This window comes from Elaeis guineensis, chromosome 16 (assembly GCF_000442705.2).
Source record: "Elaeis guineensis isolate ETL-2024a chromosome 16, EG11, whole genome shotgun sequence".
Classification (NCBI taxonomy): Eukaryota; Viridiplantae; Streptophyta; class Magnoliopsida; order Arecales; family Arecaceae; genus Elaeis; species Elaeis guineensis.
The window spans coordinates 46176171-46186823 of NC_026008.2; the positions used below are offsets into that span (position 1 = coordinate 46176171).

The window sequence follows — 10653 nt, forward strand, 5'->3', positions numbered from 1 at the left end:
TATCATTACATCTAGGAGGTCTTTGAAAATGACAAGGTGAGGATGTTGAAGATGGACACTCATAAGAATGTGGCCGATATGCTTATGAAGCCAGTGCAAGTAAAGAAATTGAAATGAAGCCTATCTTCTTTGAGCTTCAAGATGAAAGAAGCATAGAGGCACATGGTTGGCATGGAGATGTAGAGCAATGGTGACTTTGTTACCAAGGTGGAGATTGTTGAATTTGGTGATATCAAATTCACCGATTAACTTATTGGGTTTATTTTGGATTTGGTTCAAAACTCATGTAATGGGTTAGTTGGATTTAGGCTTACTTGATGCTTTAGCTTGTTGGACTAAGATGGGTTGGTAAAAAAAACTTCTATTATATTGAGTGGGTGAGATCACTTGTATTCTCTCTTAAGTGTTCTTTTTTCTTGGTGTAGAGAAGAGAGATGAGAAAAAAATTTTAATTGTGGTGAGTTCTCTTATTCTTTTTGCTTGTCCAATCATCCAAAGTAGTTTGGAAGGATTCCTAGAGCATTCCGAAGCAGGCTTCACGGGATCGGAAAAATGCTTAGAAGGTATAGCAAGAAGAAAATTTTCCATTGAAAAGTTGTAAGCCCATTGTTGTTAAGTGGTAATCTCTTTCCAAACCTTTTGTAATCTCCTAAGTTAATAATGGATTTTGATATTCTCCGTGCTCATGGATGTAGCCCCATAATGGGTGAACCACATAATTTTTTATATTGTGTTGTTGTGCATGTGGTCTTCTCTCTGATTCTCTTATTTCTTCGTATACTTACATATCTTGATTGTTGGTAGTTTGATCTAATTCATTGATTTATTAATGAGTTGTGATCTTGTCACATTGGTTCCGCTATTGTCATCCTTTACACTAATGCTAGTTTATGTTTGGTGTCACTGGTGGTATTAGGCACGGTGTATTACCAATTAGTCATTCCAGTACGGGCAGAAATAAGGATACACAAAAGAAAGTCACAAATAAATATCCATTAAAAAGGAAAACTATTCAAAAAAATAACCTAAAAACAGTTCAACTATGTTCTGCCTCCATACCATATTCAGCAATCGACATAGCTCACAATCCAACACTATATGACATTCACAACCACCATGGCAATTAAAGAAGACAAAGTGCTAATCCGGAATAAGCAAGGAAATGACGCATGCCCTCCTTATATCCTCAAGAATAGAGCACTTGTTGCCGCTCAAAATCTGATCTCATAGGATGGCGGGACAAGCTGCTCTATTTGATGGACATGAAGGAGCATGGTACGTTGCTGGAGAGGACCTACGACAATAGACAATGATTAAAAGGCTGCCGAAACATATCTATTTGGAATCCTCCAATATTTAAATCGGATAAAATTTTGAGAGGAAACAAGAGAGATAAAATAGATCTTTGTGCCTGATATTTATAGAGATCATGAAGCAAATATAAGATTGCAAGATTTGCAAATGAGAAATTAAGATCTTTCCTTATTCACTAATCAAGATGGTGAGAATATGAACATTTTCTTTATCTGCTGGTTGGTTATGATATGCCCTTCTAAGCAGATTAAGATTACACCAACTGTAATAATTTACTAATTATTTAAAGATTTTATTGGCCATTAATTTTACTGGTATCATTATTTGATTTAGTGAGCAAAGTTATTACGCAATAATTTTTAGATGGCCAATCTGAGTCATATCACTTGTCCCCCCACTTTAGAGCCCAAATGGTATGTGCTCGGCTCGGATGAAGAAAATAATCACATTATTCATCAGATGAGCCAATCAAGCTGAATTCGAGCTATTAGATCAACTGTGGATGCTTCTTCATGCTTGTACTGCTTCGTCATTGAGCTAATTTTGTCCAACAATTTTCAAGTATTAATGAAAGTATTTTTGTTCATACCTCTTATTTTGTTTGCCATGATATTTTGGTGATTGTATGGTTTGTAGCTTATTTTTGCACGTCTGTGTGGGCGATGCTCTGATTGAGTTATCGTGGCATCTTGTTATTTATTTGCTGACAAATTAGAGATTGCCCTGAGGTGCAAGGACCTTACCTTACCCCACATTCTCAGCATTGCTTTCTCGAGGTCCTTGTCTTAGGCCTTTTTAAGCATGGCATGTTGGTTGTAGTTTAGATGTTGTTCTCCAAGTCTCTATTTGGATCTGATAAGGTCAAGAACTTACAAGCATATCTTTCGGGGTGCTTGCGGTAAGTTCAAACCTTTCCACTTGTTTGAGTTGATTTCTGGTTGATGAGTCATACCCACTTTGTAAATGATGTATAGTTCAGCTTCCAATCTTGATGCCTCATTTCCTCAACTAAAAGGGTAGATTATTTGGTCCTTCAAGTATTTGGTCAAAGTTCAGCTTAATATTCCAATGCTTGATTCCCCTCACCTAAAATGATAGGTCATTTGGCTTGCCAAATCTTCAGTTGTTTGTTCGAAGCACCACTCTTCATCTTGGTGCTTGGTTCCCTCACTTGAAAAGATGGATTGTTTGATTTGTTGAGTCATCTATAGATTGAATTTTTTAGATAGCTCACACTCAGATAATCAAGTGAGCATGCCTCTTCCCATTCGAGCCTAGCCTTGATTAAGGTCTTTCAACGGTCCTTAGCTTGTAACAAACTAATGGCCTCTTAGAAAGCTCATCCTAACTTACGGTGCTTGAGTGCAGCACCATCGATGGTCTCTTAAGAGATTTATCTGATATTTCATTTGTGATTCAGTTGTTCAACACCTCAGCCAGGCCCATGAGAATAACAAGCTGGTGGTCTCTTGGGAGACTTGTCCCACTCTGTAATGCTTGAATGTGGTGCCATCCATGGTCTTTTGGGAGACTCATCTGACATTTTGTCCATAATTCGGTGCTTTGAGTTTTAGCTTGGCCTATGGAGAATCTTGATCAGAGACTTTAGCAAGCTCGCTTGATCTGTCACTTTTGAGAAATTTTTGGTCGATGGTTGATATATCCTACCTGCATTACTCAGCTATTTTGGAGCACAAAGACAATCTGCATTCATTATTAGCAAAAAAGTATTTAAAATTACAACTCTTACTAATGGTACACTCGGAGGTTATTAGCATTCCATGCATGAGATACTGAATCGATATATGTTGGATCGGATGACTTCCTTATATCATCCTTTCCACTTGGGCAAAAACTTCTCGTGGTTGCCTTGTCTGACTATTTCGGCTTTTCAAAGGATGAGATCTTTTTGTCGGAAGAGTTTTGCCTTGATCAGGAAATTGTTACTATTAATTAGCGGCCATCTTGAGCTAAGCTCATTTTTTGGTTTCGTTCAATATATGCTAATCAGCACGGAGCTTCTCGACAGGAGCTATGCCGGCCCATGGAACATTGGGCAACTCATCTAACTTGAGCCCTCAACCCGATTAAGCCTGACCTTCAAGCCCCACAAAATAGTGTAGTTAGTTACCTCAATTTCTCTATTGATTTAGAGGTGACTAATTGAGATGATTCGATAGTTGATGACAAGTTTGGAACAGAATTCTTGAAATCGAACATTATCAAATTATCCACCATTGTTGGTGATAAGAACTTGAAGAATTCCTGAATAGACAAATGATGGATTTTTAAATAAAACCCTATGCATTTTTCTCGATAATCCAAACTAAAAATTTCGTCTCAACTCACTCATTTTATAAAGTAGTTGACGAGGATAATAAGAAATTTTCTTTATCTAGTGCCTTGTGAAAGAGACTAAGAATGTTTATTTCCTACTGAACGAACAGCAATAAGATGTTGATTAGAGTTAATTTTACAGTTGAATGGTGCTGAATATTGACATGCCTTTGGCACTAGCCTCACCTTCATAATCTAAATAGTGCCTTTCTATAATGTAGACCAATAATATTGTTATCTCAACACCTTAGACGCTAGGATCGTGCCCTCTAAGTAATCTTCGTATATTTCTTCCCAGACTACTTGGAAGGCGAAATCAATTTCAATGGATTGGTGGCATTTGAGGTATGGTAATCTAAAAAACCTCTTATACAATCGTCCTTAAATTAGAATGTGCTAAGCTGTGTGATGTTTGACAACAATAGCACTAATAGATATAGCAAAAAAAAAAAATAATGCACTAGCATCTTCTCACCGAAATAGGACTTCCTTCTCGCCTAAAATGGTCTAAATTAAAAACAGGCCTAATAGTATGCTAGAACGATAGAAACCATAGACACATGTACAGGCAGTACATCTCCTTTCCAATCCTTGATAAAGATAAGGCTTTATTCTCCCATTAAGAAACAATCTTTTTGATCAAGAACGATCTTTCGGATCAAAAAATGATCTTTCCAGAAGAGAGAGAAAAAATGAAGAACTTGAGATGATTTCCCTGCCAATCCCTTCACATCCCCATAGAATAGAACATCAATCCAAATAGCAAAAAAGCTATGGTCTGCCACAAAATCACTGAGATCTACGATCCCCACTGTTGCAACAAAATGAGAGAAGCTTTCGCAACAAAAAGCCCTTCAATAAAAGGGATTCAACAGGAGAAGGTGATATTAGATCTCACACTCAAACAAATCGCCATCGATGTAGTAAAATAACCCGAGCCTGCAGCGAATCCAAATATCTTCTGAACTAGCACTCCAATTGGGAATTCGAGAAGAGAACAAAAAAACATAGCTTCTCTGATGAAAAATCCTAAAAGCTAGCAAGAAGGAAACCTTGGATTGATCATTCGAGGATGAATCCAAAGAGAACTCAACACGATGAATGGATTCAAGAGAGCCAGAAAGGCATCAGGGTTAGGATTTCCCCCTTCCTTTCAAGAGAAATCTCCAACAATCATTGAAAAAGGGAAAAGGGGACGATGGGGGGCGATGGAGTTTGGTTTCACCATAATAAAGGTAGAGGCATTTCCATCAAGCAAAGACCACATTAAATTACCTCCACTCAATAATTTGACGGAAAAAAAAATACCACTCCCTGTTTGCTTGGAAGGGGTGTATTAGATTATGGGACAATCTAATAATTCTTGAAAATTATTTATCTGAAAAATGATGGTAGAAAAAAAAAATCATCACACTTGGTTGGTGGAATTATCTGAAAAATGGCATAAAAAAAATTACTATATCTGGTTAGAGATAATTGTATTAAGAGAATATTATCAAATTTCCAACAACACACTTAAATAAATAATTTAAATAATAATATTTTTTTTCGATCTATTTTTATTGGCCATTTATAGCCCACTTACATAAATGCCATCAATATTGACTATTTCTAATATCGAAATATATTTGCGTGGGTTAATAAATATTTTTAAATCAATTATACATATATTAAAAATATATTTGTTATTATAAATAAATTTTGATATATTTTGGTATAGAAATAAGTATATTAATTATTAATAAATCCTATGCTAGATTTATTGATAATTAATAAATATTTATTAATTATTAATTAATAATTAATATTTATTTATTAATGTAATAATATATTAAATATATTATATTTGTAAATATTATAGATCAATATATTAATATAGTTATAATATATAATATTAGTACAATATATTAATATGATTAATATTAATTATACAATATAATGAATGCAATATTAATATAATATAAGTAAAAGTACTTTTGTCAAGAGATGGCATTTTTAGATTATCTGCACTCAATAATTCAGCGTTGAAAAATAAATACAACCCTGTGATGCTATTTATTTTACCTTCACTTTTTAAAAAAGACATGAAACCCACCATTTGCTTTATTATTTTTCCCATCCATGGATCCCATATCTATTTTCTTAAGAGAAGATAAAATAAACACCGTTAAGGGATGGTATCTATTTTCCCATGTTGGATAAACGAATGGAGGTGATCTAAAAATCATTTCTTCACTAAAATGATCCCACTTATACTATATTAATATTGCATCAATTATATTATATATTTAATATTAATTATATTGATATATTATATTAATATTATATATTGTAAATATATTAACATATTGATTGATAATATCTATAAATAATAATATATTTAACATATTAATAATTAATCAATAAATATTAATTATTAAAAATAATGAACAAATATTTATTAATTATCAATAAATCTAACATAGGATTTGTTAATAATTAATGTACTTATTCATATACCAAAAAATAATAAAATTTATTTATAATAAAAAATATATTTTTAATATATGTATAATTAATTTAAAAATATTTTTTAACTAATGTAAATATATCTAAATATTCAAAATAGCCAATATTGATAGCGTTTATATAAGTGAATCATAAATAACCAACAAATGTATTGAAAAAAATATTATTACTTGAATATTTATTTAAGAATATTGTTAAAAATTTCACAATATTCTCATATAAGATTGCATCTAACCAAACATTGTAATTTTTTTCTTATATTATTTTTTAAAATATTTTTTTTACTAACTAAATATGATAAAATTTATTTTCTTCTATAATTATTTTTTTAAATAAATAATTCTCAAAAATTATCAACTTATCCCGTAATTTGATATACCCCTACCAAACGAATCGTAATAGTGTTTGTTTTATATTATCTCTCAATAAAACAAACATTCAACCTATCATACATTTTATCATCTCTCTCGTTTTCTTTTTCATACCAAACATAATAACTTAATATAAAATTTATGTTCTCATACTATATCACCCCCAACCAAATGAATCATTAAAGGAAAATATTAGATGTAAATAAGAAGGCATGGCCTGAAAATATTGCATCCTTGTTTGATGGAAATTACACAATCTAAGATGTTGTCCAAAAATCTTTTCTAAATTAATACTACTTTAGCAGAAAGGCCACCGCTAAGCGATCTGTGAAATCGGCATTTTTCAACCGTCTCTTTGGCAATGAATTAGTACATCTCAAACAAAAGTCAAAATAGAATTTCAACTCAAAACAGATGCTTTGATTTCCAAAAGCTACTGTCTTCTCTATAGTGCCAAAAAGCCAAATCTCTGTGAAGCATTCATCATCATCATTATCAACCAAAAAAAAAGAAAGAGCTTTGATAATCTATCTACTCTCAATGAGACACTCAGAGTCTCCTGCATGGCAGGGGCTAGTTTCCTGTTTAAGGCTGACCAAAATGATTACTTGGAGGCAATGATAATGATGAGCTTGGGAAAATTGAGGCAGCAGAATCGGAGCTGAATATACAACTTTGTAAAGAAATATCACAAAATTTAGTCTAGCGGTCAATATCTTCAAGTCTAGTCTTAGGCCCTGCTTGGTATCATTATTGTTTTTTGTGCTCCGTTTGTCTATTAATTAGTGAAATACCAATGTGACACGGAGATTGATGCTTACGATAGCTTTTGCACAAAATATGTGCTGTTCCTAGCTTTTATTCGCACTCTTTTCTAAAAGCAACAAAACCTCGCGACCAAAAGCTCTGAAGATTTGAAAACAATTTTAAAACCTAAAGAGTTTTGTCGTTCATGTTGGCCGGTCTAGTCTCTTTCTGTGTTTTTGGAAACAAAATCCACCCACAAAAGCAATACCAAATGGCTTTTAACTATCAGCACATACTCAAAACTCAGCCATCCAGAGGTACAAAGGATAATCACAGAATAATTTCGGATTAAACCTGCATGACCTATGACCGGTAACAGCAGAATTTAGTGAAATTTGGTTATCAGCACATTTTACGGTCCCAAATAAATATTCAAAGAGAAAACCAACATTTAAAGAAAGAAGAAAAGAAAAGAAAAGCAATCAAAATGATTTCATGAAACCTTTTTTTTAAAAAAAGTAATCTTTTTTTTTTAAAGATACATAATTTATTGGCATTAAAAAAAAAGCAATTTTAGAAAATAATCCGGCCCAAGGTTTTTTCCCCCTTAAAAAAAAAGAATGATCGCCCGAAGAAAAATCGTTTCTCTATTAGAAAATATATTCATAAAGAAATCAGAGATAAAAAAGCTAGGCTGTGTATGGATTGAAAATACTGGAATAAAAATACCAGAAAAAAATAACCCCGTACTCAGCAAAATTTAGTCTTTTCGTATACCAGAGTCACGACTGGATCAAGATGCATCGGATATACTCATGTGCAAAGAATGATGGAGGGGAAAAAGGCAAACAAGAAAGTTTTTAAGAAGCTCCAAGGACAAGCGATGTTCCTGTAAAGATGTGCAAATATAAGGAGTAATCCGACCGCTGAAGGAAAAGGCGCCGATAAAATCCATACAATATTTGGGCCTTCATTGGGGGGAAAAAAAGAAACTCTTCAAAAAATCAAGAAAATTTATATCAAGCGAAATTTAGTTTGGGTAAAAGATCCACAACTGGATCAAGATGGCAGGGTTTCCACCCAGGGATTCGAAAACAATACATTATTGGAGGAAAAGGGGGAAAAGAAATCAAGAAGAGGGTTCCAAGAAGCTAAAAGATCGTGAGAACTTTCGTCGGACGATGCAAGAATTTAAAGATTAATCGCATCGTTGATGGAAAATATGAAAACTAAATCCAACAAAAATTTGTATCTCTATTGGAAATTAAACTCGTGAACAAATTAAATCAAGAAGAGAATGAGCTGAGATGGGGATGGATCGGAGAAGTACCTGAAAGAAAATGCCGGAAAGAACCCTTAGAAGCTGTGGGCGACCGATCCAGAGAGGAGAAACCCTAATTCTTCTAGTGAAGAGAAGAAGGGAAGATTTAGGATGGCAGGCGCAGGAGAGGGGAACGCTGTCACCCGACGAAAACCGGCATCCACTGCCGGAGACGCAGCGGCCTTTTAGTAAATAATATTTAAAGGTGTCTTGGGATAAAATCGTAAATTGGTTAGACCGCTACAATGGTTACAATAGCCATGGTGACAGATGGTACCACGGTTGGGTTTAAAAGAATTATATTTTATACCGTGTGCACCACGCGCGACCATGAATACCACTAATTATAATTGCTTGTTTAATGAATATGGTTCATGGTAACCAACCGTTTTGATTGATGGCTGTACGATCATATGATGTATATGACGTAGTAAATAATTTCTCCAGATTGGATATATACATCACAGTTCCAATAAAATAATCAAGTAGTAGTTAAGCAGCATCTGAACCCATCCATGACGAAGATACCAGGTTGGGGTTGTATTTTGTATGCTAACGATATTGGATCTATAGATCATTTATTTGTTAACTGCACGTTTTCATTTAAGATCTGATTATGGATTTGTGACTCCTTGAAATTTTCTCCCATGCCTTCATCGTTAGCTAAAATTTGTTCTATTTGGTGTAAGCAACATTTCAAATCGCATCATCCTGTTTTCATGCTGGTGGCGACAATGGTTTGGAGCTGCTGAGAGTAAAGAAACCCGAGAATGTTCATATTGCTTCTTGTCACTTTTTTTTTTTTTTTCCTTGTAAATTTTACTCTTCGTACATATGATTTCTATCGATTACGTTTGAGTGGCATCTTTGCCTCTCTTAATATTAAAAAATAAATAAATAAAATGATAGAAAAAATTATCATAGTCCCACATCAATTATAAAAGAAGGTGCCATATGAATATGCAAGGGTGGACTGGTCCGAGATCTGATAATTTTTGGGTGTGAGTACATGACAGAATGTTAGTGAAATTTTTTATACACCATTGATAATATAGAAAATCTGACGTAGAGTACAATATCTCATCCGATTAGATCACGTAATCATTATTTTTCAACAATACTCGTAGTTCTATTTTTTCATTTAAAATTTTGAATGATAAAAATATTATTTTTAAAAAAATTATGATACTATGTATCAATATTATGACATTCTACGTTGAAATTATGATTTTTTATATATGATGTCATAATTTTTTCACAGGATATCATAAAGAGAAAAGCACATTTTCATCATTAAAAAATTTATAAAATTTTTAAATGATCAAAATATTCCTACTAAAATTAAGATATCCTATGAAAAAATTATGACATGATGTGCAGAAAGTCATAATCTCAATATAAAATATTATAATATCCGCATATGGTATCATAATTTTTTATAAAAAAAAATATTTTTGTCATTCAAAATTTCAAACGAAAAAATAGAACTGCAGATATTAAATGGGCATTAAAAAATGATAGCTACATAATCCAATCAAATGAGGTGGCCTGCTCCACATCGGATTTCGTACACTGAGTGTACAAAGAATTTCTCCAATACTATATTAGAGATACCACCAGACAGTCCAATGGTGAACAGGATTAAAGAAACTCAAGATTTTTTATTTGAAACAGGTGTGGGAACATTTCTTTGTAAAATGATGCGCACATTATCTCTTAACACCAATTTGAGGAATTTCTGATTGCTTTGGAAATGGAGAGAGAAATCTCATTGCAAAAGATGCAGATGGAAGGCCTTCTGTCAGGGAATACGTTATGTATGTCTACAATATTGGCCTCCCGAGAACTGCAGAAGTCTGGACCATGCAGGCTTGGTGAAACTCAGCTGGCAAACCTTTTTTTCTGCTCCAGTAGTATCGTTCTCGTCTGAATGCATTGCAAACCTATGCAATAATTGCAGTGCTCCAAAGCCTTCCTACTTGGAATGCATATAAGTTAACTTGCAAAGATCAAGCTCCCGGTGACTTCTAGAGTAGCGAGAAGCCTTGATGACAT

General features: G+C 33.4%; 1 long non-coding RNA gene across 2 annotated transcripts; it reads right to left on the reverse strand.

Annotated features, from left to right (window-relative positions):
• Window positions 1–976: 976 nt before the first annotated feature.
• LOC114912858 (uncharacterized) lies at window positions 977–8819 on the reverse strand. Of its 2 annotated transcripts, none has more exons than XR_012137586.1 (2): window positions 8608–8819; window positions 977–1294 (listed from the first exon to the last, which is right to left on the reverse strand). It is a non-coding gene; the product is annotated as an uncharacterized lncRNA (long non-coding RNA). The 2 variants fall into 2 exon arrangements; XR_012137587.1 differs by lacking the exon at window positions 977–1294 and adding an exon at window positions 6924–7640.
• Between the last annotated feature and the right edge of the window lie 1834 nt (window positions 8820–10653).